Source organism: Mustela putorius, unplaced genomic scaffold (assembly GCF_011764305.1).
Source record: "Mustela putorius furo isolate JIRA1106 unplaced genomic scaffold, ASM1176430v1.1 tig00003834_pilon_pilon_pilon, whole genome shotgun sequence".
NCBI lineage: Eukaryota > Metazoa > Chordata > Mammalia > Carnivora > Mustelidae > Mustela > Mustela putorius.
Window position 1 is genome coordinate 132,496,959 of NW_025421987.1, and position 17,554 is coordinate 132,514,512.

Consider the following 17,554-nt stretch of genomic DNA (forward strand, 5'->3'; position numbering starts at 1 on the left):
GACCTCTTGCAGGAGCAGAGCCATAACATGGGGTTCTGTGGATACTGGAATGTAATTTGGAAATTAGATGTTTGTTCTACCCAAGGTAACTCCTGTCTCAGACCATCTTGGTACATTCTTGTAATATGGCGGTTCCTTCATTATTGGGATTCAGTCATCCTCCCTTTGTTCTCACTCTAGCTCCAGCACTGACAACATGACTCTCTCCCACATTACTTCCATGGACCAGTAGCTAGCCCACAGATTAGCTTTTTAGGGAGAGATGCCATTCCTAATCAAATCAGTTCTTGCAAGGGGGGCCAATGTCACATGGTATGAGCCTAGTGACTTATTTGTAAGTAACCCCTTGGGCTCATTCCTCTAGGGTAGAACTGGAAGGGAAAGGAAACCATTCTAAAGCTTGAATTCTGCCTTAGAAAAGATTTGTTTATAATTTTACTCCAAAAAACAGCTTAAGTTACTCCATAAAGAATTACTCTTGAGATTCATGAGTGTACCAGGTACTTGTCATGCACCACATTGCTTCCTTTCTTGAACCCTCTGATTCTTGTATGTTTCTGGCACTTTGGATGAACCTTATACCTCTCTGTCTCTCTGCTTTGTTGCTTCAGGAATTTCTCTGAAGCCAAGGAGAACATTCAGTCACAACCAGAGAGGTGGAGGAATTAACGAGTCCCTTCCCCAGAGCAACCCTTAACCAACTGGGGAAGAGAATCAGTGGAGCCCCTTGACCTCCTTGTCTTTGTAGATGTCTTCTCTCTGGTTCTTTCACACATCCCCAACAGTACTGACCACTAGATGCCCTAGAGGTAACCAACAATTACTGCCTTATATATCAGCTTTTCTCTCTTCTCTATCTTATTCCTTACTTTTTCTTCTTGGGACTGCCTCTTAAATAAGTTGTCAGCACCCAAGCTTTTGTCTTAAGCTTTTGTGTTTTGACACCAATTGTCTGACATCAACTGGGTTCCATTCAGACACTAACTACCTGGTATTTTTTATACCCCACAAGGACAAAGTTCTTCACAATACTGCTCTACTTCAAATGTCACCTGCAAGCCTCAGGGTCACTTGATTCTGACCTACTGGCTATAAATTGAGAGACTTCTGTGACTCCTCAGGTTTGATAATTTGCTAGGAAATCCCACAGGACTCCCTGAAAGCACTGTAATTATGATTACATTTTTATTATAAATGTTGTAACTCAGGAAGAGCCATATGAAAGAGATGGATAGGGCAATCTCTAAGAGGGTTACCAGAGCTTCCATGTCGTCTTTCTGTGCAACCTGGGTACCTCATTTATCCTGCACATCAGTATGTTCAATGAGGAAGCCTCACTGAGCCTTGGTATCCAGAGTTACTTTTGGAGTTTCATTACATAGGTATTATTCCTGATTATTATGGATTAACAATTATTATTAATTCACTGATTAAGTCATGATTGAGCTTAATCTCCAGCTCCATTTCCTTTCCCATATGTTGGGCTGGCCCATAATTCCAATTCTCTAATTATTTGCTTGGTCTTTTTGCTGAGCAGTTCCTATCTTGAAGCTATGTAGAGGCTACTGTCTTAAATCACTCATTAGCATAACAAAGATACTCCTATCACTAAAGGAAGCTCCAAGGTTTTTGAAAATCTGCCAAGAACTGGGGACAGTGACCAAATGTATTAATTATGCTACAGCTGCACTTTTGGAGTAATTCAAACTGAGATAAAAAGTTTTTATACTCATATCCAATACTTGGAAAAAGCACTTTGTTGGTGGGTTCCAACTTTCCCTCACGGGGTGAGGGAGTAGAAATCACGGAAGTTTTATGGGACATTATCATGGAAAGCCTCATATCCCCTGCTTATAATGTAAACAAATGACAATCACTTGAATTTCCTGAGTAAATAATAAGTGAATGAGTGCATTGGCCTTGTAGGCCAATGAGAATCATGTGCAAAGCTAGGCATCCTGAAGACTTCCTGGAGTACCATGGACATCCAACATTCTGAACAGCAGTCATGACTGAGACCCAGTTCCCTGGAGGCCTTGAGAGCCCATCCATGTTAATCAGCAAAGGATTCAACTTAACGTCTGTTTTGTAGGGAAAGTTCACTCCTGTTTTTATAAGACTTGTGATCCTGTCCATTCCAGTGTGCTTCAGAGCCTCTGAAACACTCTGGCTCTATGCATCAGAGCCTCTGAAACACTCTGGGTTTCAGAGCCTTTCTTATCTCTGTACTTGATGGATAGAGCTGCTGGCCCACTGGCCTTCCCCATCCACCACTGGACTCAAGTCCCTACCACCCCTCTCATCTCCAGAGCTTTCATCAGTCAGTTTCCATTTCCCAGACTCAAGTATGTTCTCTGATTATCTCTTCTGCTTTCCCCAAATGCCCAGTCTCTGGGACTTTTCGTTCTCCCTGAAATGCTGGCCTTTCTTTCCTTCTTAATCATAAGGAAAACAGTCTGCTACTGCTCTGCCCATTGCTGCTTGTCTTAGTAACTTTGCTTTTCATAATGAAGCTTAATTGTAAGTTTTATTGACAGACTTATGTTATGCTACAGGAACCCATCTTGAATCAATTAAAATCAATTAATCACATTGTGATTAACTTTAATGGTGGGGTGTTTCCTACACACGGCAAATAACCATTCACATATGTTTCAATTAATATTTTTACCCCCTTTTGTTGACAAATGATCTATTGTACTTAAAATTAATTAAATGTTAGCATGGTCCCAATTAACATTGCATTAACAATAAAAAAAAATGCCTTGATTGTCAATACTGAGTAAAATCTGTGACAATCTGGCACCTCCATTGTGCAGAGTATCCCATTTAAACACATGGGGGCTTAAACTTTTTCCAAATATAGAAGATGATGTGGTCAAAATCTCAGGCCATGTTTAAAGCCACTGAAAAGTCTTGAGGGTTTTGGCTCTCACTTGAGTAAATCAGGGGAAGTAAAATCTTATTCACCTAGAAATAGTTGCCTATCCTTCTCTGTCTCTCTTTTGCTAAACCAACGTTTAATGCCTCTCATTTGACATTACTTCAGATATAGTCTCTTTTTATTTTGTCAATATTTTATTTTATTTTGTCCCTTTCATCTCTAATACTGTCTAATTCTCCTCTATCTTGAGTGTTTCTTTACCTAAATGCTATTGTGCTATAAATTCCAAACTGCATCTCTCATTTTTCTCTCAACCTTTTGTCTTTGAGACCCATCTAAGTAGGTATATGGGTCCTTTTCATATGCAAATATTATTGATCCATGCCCCCATTTAGAAGCTTTCAAATTGTTTCCAACTTTCTCCTTTTATAAGCAGTGCTGGGATGAATATCTTCATGCATCTGAATTTAGGTAGCTGTCTGAAATATATTCCTTGGAGAAAGCAATCATTGGGCCATAGAACAAGTGTACACTGTACCCCAGAATCAATCAGCTTTTGCCTAGGAAGAAATGAAGATCTTGAGATGTTAAGTAATTTTTCAAGGTCAAGTTTGAAGCAAGGCTTGATCTCAGATCTTCTAAATCTAAATGAAATATTTATTTCACAATATGTTACTCCATCTCAATTTCTCAGTGGTCTCTGGAATTGTCTAAATAAAAAACCTTTGGTATGATAGTTTCATGTGTGTTATAGCCTGGAATCTTCCTCATTTTGGTCACCTAAGTAGGGAAAAAATTCATTATATAAGTTGCAGTTCACACAGAGACATATGTAATTGCTATCAAGCTGTAGCATTGGGAATGTAAGCCCCAAACTGTTTTCTTTAAAAAGAGCTTCTGTTTTCTAACAAAGGTCTATAAAACCAGCCAAATATTTTAGAATGGTGATAGAGATGTAACAGTTATCAATCTGAGATATCAAAGTTCCTCTTTAAAAAGGGGCAAACCATTGTTTTAATAATTAAAAAAAAAGAACACAACTGCTACATTTATCTTTATACATAAGCTTACCCTGAAGGGTGTATATGTGTTTGTCTTTGAGAGAGGTATAAAATGATATGTCATCTAAGATTTTGAATTATCTCTGGAACTTTATATTTCTTTTGGGTATTTGAAGAAGTCTTCACTGCCAAAATGTCATCCTGAGGTACATTATTCTCCCTCCCTATTTCCCTGCCTCAGTTCACATTCATTCCTTAAGGGTTAATTGAGCAACTACTGGATTCCACCAATGGATGACAAGAATGATACATATTCCTTGTCTTTGTAATGCAAAGCAGAGGACAATAAGTGACAGATTTGTGTGCTGAGCCAAGTACTGTAGGTGACCCGAGGGGAGAGCCATGAATCAGTGAGAGTAAGCCTGAGCTGGACTTTAACAGATGTGGAGAAGGTAGTCAGGTGGAGGAAGGAAGGCAGATGTCACAAGTACAGGAGACAGCAGAGCCCTTCTTCCTCCCCCTGCACTGACACCCCCACCCCCTTCTCCTGTCCCTACAGTAGCCATGTTCAGAAATAATCCAGCATCCCTGAGGGAGGAGGAACAAATGTTCTACATTGCACCATGCTAAGCATACCCCTCCAGTACTTGTGCCTGTGAAATGCATTTCACGCCTCATCTGTTCCCTAAATGAGATGTGAAAGCAGTTTACACCTCGTTTACATTTGTGCTGTTTTACCAAACAGCATAGATACAGCTCCATCCAAAGTAATGAAATGAGGTCAGTCACCCCTTTCTCTCCTTGGACTGAATCCATCCAGCTCTTCAGGTTCTTCCCAGGCTCTGGTGGTTCCCAGGCAACCAGGAATCTACTAAGTGTTGGGAGAAAAGGTGCAAGGCTTAGACATGTAGGCAGCCACTGGTGTTCTATTCCTTGTGGGTGGGGCAAATGGCCTTTCTTTCAAGCCAACAATTTAAATTTATTTAAAATGCAGAAATCATAAATGGACAGTTAGAAGAATTTTAACTTTTGCATATAGCTATATAATCAACACTCAGATTAAGATATGGAACACTTCTCTTACCCCTGAAGATTTTTTCATGTCCCTTTCCAGTCAATAGCCCAATCCCCAAAGATAGCCTCTATTTTGTCATTTATCGCCATAGGTACGTTGTTCCTGTTCTAGAACTTCAAATACACGAAAGCATATAATGTGTACTCTTCTGCTCAAATAATGTCTGTGAAGTTCACGTGTGTTGTTGTATGTATCAGTGGCTCATTCCTTTGAATTTTTGAGCGGCATCTCATTACCTGAGTGAACCAGTTTAATCATGCTCCTGTTGATGGACATTGTGTTCTGTTTTTGTCTATTATAAGCAAAACTTTTGTAGATATTCTTGCCCAAGGTTCACACATAGAGATGCTGAGTGCTCTCAGGTACGTAGTTAGAGCGGAATTTCTGGGGTATGGTGTCAATGTATTTTAATTTTATTAGAAACTCCCAAACAGTTCTTCAAAGTGATTGTACCCTTTCATACACCCATTAGTAGCAGATGAAAATTCTGGTTGCCTTTGGTGATTCAAAGTAATGAGATTGTGTTGGAAATCACTGTAAAGTAGCACAAATTCATTTGAGGAACTTGGGATAAAAGAGAAGATTAAAAATTTGGTAAGAGAACTAGAACATGAAAAGAATTCTATGCATGGGTCTGTATTGCCCCCACTCATATCCCATCAGTGTCCTGCTTTTGTCTGAAACTCACAATGCTGATAAAAACACAGTGGTGATGCAACATGGGGGCTTAAGTGGGTAGGAGAAGAATAAATGAAACAAGATGGGATTGGGAGGGAGACAAACCATAAGTGACTCTTAATCTCACAAAACAAACTGAGGGTTGCTGGGGGGAGGGGGTTTGGGAGAAGGGGGTGGGATTATGGACATTGGGGAGGGTATGTGCTTTGGTGAGTGCTGTGAAGTGTGTAAACCTGGTGATTCACAGACCTGTACCCCTGGGGATAAAAATATATGTTTATAAAAAATAAAAAATAAAAAAAAAACCACAGTAATTTTGTGTATTCCAAACTACATGGCAGTAGCATAGAAGAAGTGAGTACTAAAAGTTGATCACCAAATGTAGACTGATAATGTTTATATCTTATTTCCATCAAGTTTTTCATGCTTGATAACTAATAGAGTAGAGCATTTTATTTATTTATTTATTTCTTACCAATAGTTGTATTTTTTCTTAGTGAACTGACTTCGTGTCCTATGCCAATATCCTCTAGTGTTTAATTCCTCCTGGTGGTGTTTATATGGCTGTATATTGCTATTGCTTGTCATATATGTTGCAAATACTTTTCTCATTTTGTTGTTTATCTTTCTTTTATTTATTTTTTAATTTTTTAAAAGATTTTATTTATTTGACACAGAGAGAGAGAGATCACAAGTAGGCAGAGAGGCAGGCAGAGAGAGAGAGGGGGAAGCAGGCTTCCTGCTGAGCAGAGAGCCTGATGTGGAACTTGATCCCAGGACCCTGAGATCATGACCTGAGCTGAAGGCAGATGCTTAACCTACTGAGCCACCCAGGCGCCCTTTCTTTTAGAAAAGTGACTTTTATTACCTAAAAAATACTACTTGCTCATCATAAAACATTCAAGCAATGGAGGAAGATCATAGAAAGATAAAAAAAAATTCTTCCAAATTCCACTCCCCAGAGACAAAACAAAAAACAAAACCTAGAGATAATCAGTAATATTCTGGTGAAAATCACTTCAAACATCTCTCTCTGCATATAATGGAGAAAAAGAACTGAGTATGTAGGTAGAAGTTTAGAAGAATTGCCTAAGAGTGCAATATAAATCATAATTAAAACAGTTATACTTGAGATAATTGGGTCTTTATTACAAAATATATTAATTTTCAAAGATCCTTTAGTATGAAAAAAATTCTAGAGTTTGGAATTATGTTTGAACCATATAATTTAACTTTGGAAGTTATCTGGAAATATTTGCTATAAAAGTTGAAGAATTAGCAAACATACTTTCTTCTGTTATTTCCTTAACACTGCTGATTTTATTAGTTATCTTATTTTAATGTTGCCAAGTTTTATAACATTTACAGCCTTTTCTCTAACTATGATTCCCACAGTGGTCAATTTTTTTTCCTATTTGAAAACACATCATCAGCATTTCTTTTACCTTGGCATTGCATTTACAGTTTCTTTACTTTGGTTTATTGCTATTTATATTCATTTTATTATTCTAACAATTTTCTTCATGAGAGGTTCACAGTGTTAGATTTCCTGAGTTCTTTCATCTTTCAGGATATTTCTCAGTTGCATCTGTACTTGGAGAATGACTTGGCTAGGTATCCAATTAACGAATATGTCTTCTTTTTACTCAGAACTTTATGGATATTGCACCATTGTCTACTGATATTAAATGTTGCTTGGATAATGCTGAGCCCAATAGGAACCTCACTAAATCCCCCTCCTACACTCAATCACACACTCCATAAGCCGATCTATGATTTTCTCTTCTGGCCTCGATGCCCACCTGATTTTTCTCTTTTTAAGTATTTATATTTTGATGATTACTCTGGAGATTATAGTGTCTGTCTTTGACTTGTCGAAGTCTGATATTATTTGGAACTACTATCCTCTTCATGGACAATGTTAAAAATTTTAACTCCATTTAACCTCCTATCAATTTATAAGCAATTGTTGTGCATTTTAGTTGATTTTACATTTTAAACACAATACTAATAATTATTATTAATAAAACACAATTAACAATAATAATTATTATTATTGTTATCATTATTTTATACAGGAAGCATTCATTTTGGTTGACTTACATCTTTGGCTTTTTGTTGTTCTTTGTTCCTTCCTGTATCTCCAAGTCTCCATGTGGAGTCATTTTCTTTCTGCCTGAAGAAGATTCTTTGTTCTTTTCCCTAAGTGTGCTCTAGAGCCTTCCCATTTTTATTTGTCTTTGTTTCACCCTCCATTCTCCAGTTGTATTTTGCAAGTATTGAGTTCTAGATTTGTAGTATTGTGCTTTCTGCACTTTGAAAGTATGAATCCACTATCTTCTGTTTGATTCCATTGTTTCTGAAGAGAAGTCAGTCAGCCAGCAGTCTGATTATTCTATGTAATGAGGAGTCTGACTGCTGACAGCTTTTGAGCTGACAGCTTTTTGAGCCTATCAATAGTGCAAGAGGGTTCCCTTGTCTCTACAACCCCGTCAACACTTATTGTTTCTTGTGTTTTTGATTTTAGGCATTCTGACAAATATGAGGTGATATCTTATTGTAGTTTTGATTTGCATTTCCCTGATGATGAATGATGTTGAACGTCTCTCTATATGAGTTTGTTGGCCATCATATGTTTTTGGAAAAATGTCTATTCAGGCTTTTTTCCCCATGTTTTAATTAGATTATTTGTGGTTTTGGTTTTTGAGTTTTATAAATTCTTAATGTAATTTGGATTTTAACCCCTGACTGGATATATCATTTGCATATATCTTCTCCCAATCAGTAGATTGCCTTTTTGTTTGTTGGTGGTTCCACCTGTCTTCTCTTTGCTTTATATCTGGGTGTCTCTTTGGGTTAGGAGTCTTAGGAAGCACATTGGCCAGATTTGAATAAAAGATTGGTGTGCTGTTTCTGCAACATGTAGGATTACAATTTAGGCAGAGTCCAGGAAGGAACATAGTCCAAATCTGAAGGCAGAGATTTTTTTCTGGGCTGGTGACCAGGTGCAAGTGATGGACCTCAGCCAGTGTCTCAAGGCTGGTTTTATATTGGAGTTCAGCCTGTCATAGGAACTTCTGCTGAGGGTTGAGGACTCTTGGGAAGTTTCTTCTTCAGGCCCAGAACAGCTATTGAGCTGACCCTTTTCTGATATCAATCCTTCAAGGACCTATTCAGATGTTTTTTTCCTCAATAATCACCACTATCTACTGCAGCTTTGGGTTTTCATATTCCAGAGATTGATTGTGTGAGAAATCAGTCTCTCTAGCTGTCCTGAACAAATGTCCTGAACAAATTAAAACCTTTCTGTTTTAAGAGTTTTATTATTTACTCCTCTGGGAAGAAGGTACCCCAGAGTGAAGAAAATAGTAGAGCAAGAAAGCCTATAGAACTGAGATCCTGATTCCAGGGTTATAACCTTTGACTTCTTTCTGAGTCAGAATAATGTAAGGCCTTTGGTCTTACTGTAGTTAGTGTACTGGGTAAGAAATTGGGTTTTAGATTCAAGTTCTGGTTCTACTATTTACCACTTGTATGATTCAGATGGCTTACTTAGCCTTGTTCTTTAGTTTCATCCTTGCTAAATGGATATGATAATAGTATCTATCTTCTGTGACTTTTAAAGTGTTAATTGAGCTAGTACTGTAAAGGGGCTCAGGGTTGGTACATAGTAGGTGTTCAATGTACATTTGCTATTATTAGATTCCTTGCTTTTCTTCCTCATCATGGAATCCTTACATCTCCCACCCTTCTTAGGAAGGTCACATGGAGAAGAGTTCTGGTAGAGGAATCTTGGTAGAGGAACCTGGTAGAGCCTCTTCACTGAGGGAATTCTCCCCATGAGCATCCTTCTCCTGTAGGAATCCTAAAACAAGGAGGACTCTTACCCCAACAAAATCCTTCCCATGAGAATCCTTCCCTATGAGAACATTTGTTCATGAGGACCTTTCCCCTTAAAGGACTCTTACTTCATGAGGATCCCTCACCCATGAGAACCTTTCTTCCATGAGGACCCTACCCTAAGAAAGTCTCTTTTTCCATAAGGACCTGTTCCATCTGAGTACTAATCCTTCCAAGAGGCTATATTCCTCTTTAAATATTGCCTCCATGAAGACCTTTCTCCATGAGTATCTTTGCCTTAAGAGGACTATTACTTTCTAAGAACTCTTGTTTCTCAAGGACTCGTACTCTGGAAGTGGCTTCAGGAGACTCCTGGAAAAATTAGTACCAAACTTTGGGACAGTTTCTCTTCCTGAGACCCTCCATCTGGGTTATCAGAACTCAGTCCTAAGACAAGTGTCACCTCTCTTTACATTGTGCATAATTGGCTGAGGGCTTTCTCTTCATTTTGGATATACATCTGGCTTTTGGGAGAGGAACAGTGGTGGCAGGTTGGCATGGACAATACTCTCATTTTATTGATGACCCTGATTATTTTCCTCCTGCTGTGTATGCAGTGACAGGAAAATGGGTGCAAACCACATGCCCATTAGCTCAGGATGCTCTGACAGCAGACTTTTTTGTGGGATATCACAGCACTATGGGCATAACAGGGTAAGCATTCTTCTATAGGAAGGTATATGACAGGTTCTGTGGTCTCTGGAACTAATCATCTAGAGGAATTGGAAGAACAAACTGTGGGATATAAACAAAGTGGAATGTATAGGTATTGAATTCAACATTGTTTTGTTCACTTGCACTCAGTTAACTATATTGTTTCAAATTGTGGTAATTTAAAAAGTAAAATATGGTATTCCAAAGAGAGGAATCAGTATTATCAAAACCCAGGGCATTAAACGAAGGTGAACATGCATGGCTTTTTATTCTGGAAAAGTCTGTCAGGCCCATCTGCCAGAAGTACATGGTTGGTAAAGAGAAATCATGGGAGATGAGGCCAGAGAAGCATTATAGTTCAGACCCTAAGAGTCTGTGCTAAGGATTTTTGATGAGATTTTGTTAGGAATGAGAATCCAGAACAGGTATTCAGGAAGGAAGTGATCCAAATCACTTGGGAGAAAGGTTATACTACTATTGGTAGTGTACAGAATTGGAAAAGTGAGAGGCTGAAAGGAAGGAGTGCATTAAGATGCCATTGTAGGAAGCCAGTTCCAAAATGCTGAAGGCCTGAAGTAGGGAAAGGAATGGATGAGGCAGATATGAAACCTTGATTAATCCCTCCTCAGTGATCAGAGGAATGAAATGGAGGCAAATCAAAGAAGGCTTAAAGTTTCTAGCACAGGTGATTTGGAAATTGTCAGTCTTACCAAATGAGACGTCACATGCCTACTGAGAACATCATGGGCAATCATCCTTGATTATTGAGTAATGTGGAGAAGGGTATGTAGAGTGATGATGAGTACACTGGGTGGAAATTAGAACACACAGGTCCTACTTCTACCCCTTCCATAAACTGGTAACCTAACTGGGAATAGAGCTGTTAGCCTCTAATCTCTTCAATATTAATATGCATGGCTTGCTGATTTTTTTGAGTGGAGATAGTCTGTTTTGAAGGTCTGCACATTTCTGCTTCCTACTGAAAATGCAAATTACACTTTGTTTTTCTTCTGATTGCTTATATATCCAAAATAGAAGAAAGGCACCTGGATGAAGCATTTTCAGAGACTTTGCAATTCCCTCAGGTGGATCCCAGGGCCCTTAAGCTTCTCTTAGGTTCCTTTGAGGTCTCTCAGCCCAAAGACTGTCACCACATGTCTTCCCTCTTGTCCACACTTTCAGCAGGTGTGTGTAGGCAGAGCTCAAAGTTAAAAGTAACTCAAGTAAACTCACACATCTTTTTTTTTGCAACTTGCTCTTCAATTGAAGCTCTTAAATTGTCAGTATTTTTCTTAGTGGCTAAACAGAACTAAAAACAAAGACAGTAGCCACTAATAACCACACTATGCCTCCTACTTTTGCTCCTAAACCTACCTCCCCAACAGACATAGCAGCAATGTGATAAGAATTGCCTATATACATAAGGAACCCCAAATATAATGTTCCTCATTGACAATGACTCCAAAGTTGAATCACAAGTAAATAAAAGGGTTATAACACAAATGAGCTGTTTAAAGCTCACATTCCAACAACAGTAGCTTCAGTAACTTAAGTAAAAGGACACTTGCTTCCAAAGTCAGGGAAAGATTTAGAAAGGAGTACTCAGTTCTGCCACACTGGGAAAGTTAATTCAGTTACTTAGTGTTGCCTATTTACTGATTCTATACTGATTGAATTATTGGTGACTTTGGAGATACAAGTTAGAGCTCTAGAAATAAGAGATGTCTTCCAAAAGTCTCAGATAAGAGATCATTTTGCTATCTCATGTGATTGAGGAAATTTCCATTGGGTTACTTTGAAACTCACTGAAATATCTGCATACTGGAGTTCCATGATAATGGAACAGAATAATGAATTCCTCCTAATTTCTGTTCCAGATAACCATCTTAGTACACAGGACCAATTCTTTAGTAGTTTTCCACATGTCCATGGATATGGCTCAATAACAAAGAAATCACTATGTCATGGCTATGAATTAGCAAATAGTGGCTTTCTAAAACTTGAAGGATGACAAGAAATGGTAGAGATGTGAAGGAAGAATTAATAAGTTCCCATTCTCTCTGTTGAGAGGAACAACCTACCTAGGAAGTTAAGAAGACCTCTGGTAAACAAAAATATAACAATTCAATAAATAAATTTTTCTTGACCAAATTGAGAATGAGAACTGATTATTGGCAATGGATGTGTGTGGGGGGGGCATGCAAATCTATGATTATATTAGATTTACCAACCAAGCTTTGCAAGGATTTATGCAGAGTGGGAACAATCCCAATATGGCACCCCAGATGGCCTTGAGTATAGATGATAAGCTGAAGGTTATGCGGACACTAGAAAGGTATTAGAGGCAGATATTGTCTTGGTGAGTTTCCTTCTGTTTGATTAGGTGGAATGTATGGGGAAGAAAGATAGGATTCAAGGGGTGGAGAGAATGTTTAGCCCCAAAGGATTTTCCTGCCCAACTCTGCCTTGTTTTGCTTGTATTTACCAAAATACCCCATGCAGTCCCTATGAAGACTATTGTTTTGCAATAAATTGAAACCTTTTTCTTTTGATATTTTATTAAAGATTTAAACACTAACATGTTTGAGCCATAGAACCTTCTGAAGCAGCTAGGTCAGGTGCTCCTAAAACTGAACAGACATAGAGAGACTTCCTACCACCACATAAGAATGAGTAAACATTTTAAAACCTTCCCAATATATGTATATATAAAATCTGCAACTATTTATAAATCTCTATCTATCAATTTCCCATCTATCCATCTATAAAATCAGTAATAAAAAATTTAGGATACCAATATAGACAAATAGTCCCTTTACAACAAATTTACTGCCATTGATAGATAAATAATAATAGAATTCAATGAAATCAGAGGGGAAATTAAGTCAATAAAATGTAAGTAGAGAATCATGAAAGAATTATCTTTCATGGAAATGGGAGAGTCCTTAGAAATTAAAAAAAAAATGATGGAGTGTTAAAAAAAATACTTAATGATCCAAATAATTTGCTGACTGCATATTTCACTTGCCACAAACCTTCCTCAAAGTTTATCCAGGTAACTTAGATAAAACATAAACTTAACAAAAGAAAAAAGAATCCTAATTACTCAAGTGCTGTGAACACAGAAAGAAGATGCATCACAGTGTCTGGCTAGACAAATACCACAGAAGGCTAATGCTTTCCCTACCAACGGGATGGATATGGTTTGGTGATGGATCTACTCCATTAGAACCCTGTTTTTTCTCATCTGCAGAAACCAGGGAAGTATGGATGCATTAATCAAAACAATCCCATTCTTTGTCTGTAGATTAGCCCTTTTTGTAATACTTCCCTTCTCTGCTCTTGTTAATCAAAACAGGCCCAGATCTGTACTGGTTAATTGTCCTCAAGGATGTAACATCAGAAGCGAGAAATTGTTTTTTAACAACTTAAATCCTCCTAAGGATAATCTGAGGGGTGGGGTCTAATTGTTCTTCATTTCTTTTTTTATATAAGGAGACAAAAATTGACTAATGATTACTGTGTTCATATAATTTATATTGCAAACCAGGACCGTTCTCAGAATGAAAATAGGAGCTATTGATAATTGTCCTAGAACAATGGACAAAATGGGATTAAAGGACCTCTACTTATAATAAAAATAATAACATATCTAGCTGGGTTTCCATGATTTATTGCACATTTAAAACTAAAACACTTAATAGCCGACAGAGACATGGTCATATGACTTTTATTTTAATTCCCCGTTGAGGGGAGAAAATACAATAACCTATTGAAAAATGTCCTATACAGTCTGACACCTGATTTCTTTATTTTTCATCCTCCCAAGGTAAGATAATCATAAATGGAACTTCAATAAATATATTACATAAAACAGTGAACCCTGATGACCCTCACAGAAAGTAGATCTAGGAGTCTGGTAGCTGTTGGAGTAATATTCCTACAGCTCAGAAAAAAGTGAAGATATTCAAACTTTGAAAGAAGAGATAATCTAGGTAGGGAATATCAACTACACTTGTAACAAGACTTAAAAGAAAGAAAAAAGCAGAGTGTAAAAGCAAAAACAAGGGGAAAGGGATAGAAGTATATTTCTCTAAGATTGAAAATTAAACAAAACAAATCCCACCAAAAACACAAGGTAGAGATAAGAAAATATTCACTAAGGGCCAGACTAGATGAATGAAGAGATCCATCCCCAGATACAGTCTAATGAAATGCAATTGTATTTATTCAACAAGTATTATTCAACACAACACAAGTGATGTGTTATTGTTCTGAATTTGCTATCCTGTCTATAAGAGGGTTAATATATTCCTGCTTATGCTGTTTGACTTGACATGCTTTGCTGTGGGGGAGTATGCCTCCCCATTGATGTCTGCCTTGGCCATGTGACTTCCTTTGGCTAATGGAATATAATCTGAGGTGTTACATGCAGAGAGCCTGATGCGGGACTTGATCTTGGGACCCTGGAACCATGACCTGAGTCAAAGGCAGAGGCTTTAACCCACTGAGCCACCCAGGGGCCCCTTAACTTTTTTACATACTTGTGAATGTAATTAGGAACAAGATTTCTGGTATCAAAGTAACAAAATTATATGATACCCCAAAATGCAGTGAATAAGAAATGTGATACAAAGAAAACTTTACTGAGTGATATAAAATGAATGAAACAGTCAAAAAAACAAAGAGGCAACCCACGGAATGGGAGAAGATATTCACAAATGACAGTACAAAGGGATGATATCCAAGATCTATAAAGAACACCTCAAACTCAACACACAAAAAACAGATAATCCCACCAAAAAATGGGCAGAAGACATGAACAGACAGTTCTCTAAAGAAGACATATGAATGGCTAATAGACACATGAAAAAATATTCATCATCATTAGCCATCAGGGAGATTCAAATCAAAATCACACTGAGATACCACCTTACACCAGTTAGAATGGCCAAAATTAACAAGACAGTAAATAACGTGTGTTGCAAAGGATGTGGAGAAAGGGGAACCCTCTTACACTATTAGTTGGATTGCAAGTTAGTGCAGCCACTTTGGAAAACAGTGTGGAGATTCCTTAAGAAATTAAAAATAGAGCTTTCCTAAGAACCTGCAATGGCAACTATTGGGTATTTACCCCAAAGATACAGATGTAGTGAAAAGAAGGGCCATCTGTACCCCAATGTTCATAGCAGCAATGATCACAGTCGCCAAACTGTGGAAAGAACCAAGATGCCTTTCAATGGACAAATGGATAAAGAAGATGTGGTCCATATATACTGTGGAATATTATGCCTCCATCAGAAAGGATGAATACTCAACTTTTGTATCAACATGGATGGGGCTGGAAGAGATTATGCTGAGTGAAGTAAGTCAAGCAGAGAGAATCAATTATCATATGGTTTCACCTACTTATGGAGCATAAGGAATAACATGGAGGATATGGGGAGATGGAGAGGAGAAGGGAGTTGGGGGAAATTGGAGAGGGAGATGAACCATGAGAGACTATGGACTCTGGGAAACAAACTGAAGAGGGGAGGGGGTAGGGGGGTTGGGTGAGCCTGGTTGTGGGTATTAAGGAGGGCACATATTACATGGAGCACTGGGTGTGAGGCATACACAATGAATTCTGGAACACTGAAAAGAAATAAAAAGAAAACAAGAAAATGAATGAGAAGATTAAGTACTAAGAAGGTATTCATTTCCCCCAAATTAACTTTTACATTTAAGGTAAGGAAGAAATTGAGGTTCAGAGATCCTGAATAACTGGCCTGTGCTAACAGAAGGAAGTCAGAAGATGAAACTTAGTCATAACCCATAACCCAGCCACCCTAACACCATAACACCCCACCCCCTAGCAACCCTCAGATTGTTTCCTGAGATTAAGAGTCTCTTATGATTTGTTTCCCTCTCAATCATATCTTGTTTCATTTTTTCCTTCCCTACACCCCATGACCCCCCACCCTGCCTCTCAAAGTCCTCATATCAGAGAGAGAAATATGATAATTGTCTTTCTCTGATTGACTTATTTTGCTTAGCATAATACCCTCTAGTCCATCCATGTCATTGCAAATGGCAAGATTCCTTTTTTTTCCTTTTGATGACTGCATACTTTTCCATCCACATGTGAATATACCACACCATCTTTATCCACTCATCTGTTGATGGACATCTAGGTTCTTTCCATAGTTTGGACATTGCTGCTCTAAATATTCAGGTGCATGTTCCCCTTCAGATCTCTACATTTGTATTTTTAAGGTAAATACCTAGTAGTGAGATTGCTGGGTCACAGGATAGCTCTATTTTCACCTTTTTGAGGAACCTCCATACTGTTTTCCAGAGTGGCTACACCAACAGTGTAGGGAGGTTCCCCTTTCTCAGCATCCTTGCCAAAATCTGTTCTTTCCTGACTTAATTTTAGCCATTCTCACTTGTGTGAGGTGGTATTTCACTATGGTTTTGATTTGTATTTAACTGATGCCGAGTGATGTCACGTACTTTTTCATGTGTCTGTTGGCCATTTGGATGTCTTTTTTGCAGAAATGTCTGTGCATGTCTTCTGCCCATTACTTTTTAGATAATTTGTTTTTTGGGTGTTGAGTTTGATAAGTTCTTTATAGATTTTGGATATCAGTCCTTTATCTGATATGTCATTTGCAAATATCCTCTCCCATTCTGTCAGTTGTCTTTTGGTTTTGTTGACTATTTCCTTCGTTGTGCAAAAACTTTTGATCTTGATGAAGTCCCAATAGTTCATTTTTGCCCTTGCTTCCCTTGCCTTTGGTGATGTTTCAAGGAAAAAGTTGCTGCGGTTGAGGTTGAAGAGATTGCTACCTGTGTTGTCAAGGATTTTGATGGATTCCTGTCTCACAATGAGGTTTTTCATCCATTTTGAGTCTATTTTTGTGTGTGGTATAAGGAAATTGTCCAGATCATTTTTCTGCATGTGGCTGTCCAATTTTCCCAACACCATTTGTTGAAGAGACTGTCTTTTTTCCATTGGACATTCTTTCCTGCATTGTTGAAGATTAGTTGACCAAAGAATTGAGGGTCTATTTCTGGGCTCTCTATTCTGTTCCATTGATCTATGTATCTGTTTTTGTGACAGTACCATACTGTCTTGATGATGACAGCTTTGTAATGGAGCTTGAAGACTGGAATTGTGAGTCCACCAACTTCAGTTTTCTTTTTCAACATTCCTCTGGCTATTTGGGGTCTTTTCTGGTTCCATATAAATTTTAGGATTATTTGTTCCATTTCTTTGAAAAAAAAAAAGATGGTATTTTGATAAGGATTGCATGAAATGTGTAGACTGCTTTGGGTAGCAAAGCATGAATTCCATGAGCATGAAATGTTACTCCATTT

At 38.0% G+C, this 17,554-nt stretch overlaps 1 long non-coding RNA gene across 1 annotated transcript; it reads right to left on the reverse strand.

Annotated features, from left to right (window-relative positions):
• Positions 1-3,482: 3,482 nt before the first annotated feature.
• Positions 3,483-5,025, reverse strand: LOC106003892. Its single transcript, XR_001176640.2, has 3 exons — positions 4,970-5,025; positions 4,675-4,756; positions 3,483-3,664 (listed from the first exon to the last, which is right to left on the reverse strand). It is a non-coding gene; the product is annotated as an uncharacterized LOC106003892 (long non-coding RNA).
• Positions 5,026-17,554: the final 12,529 nt, after the last annotated feature.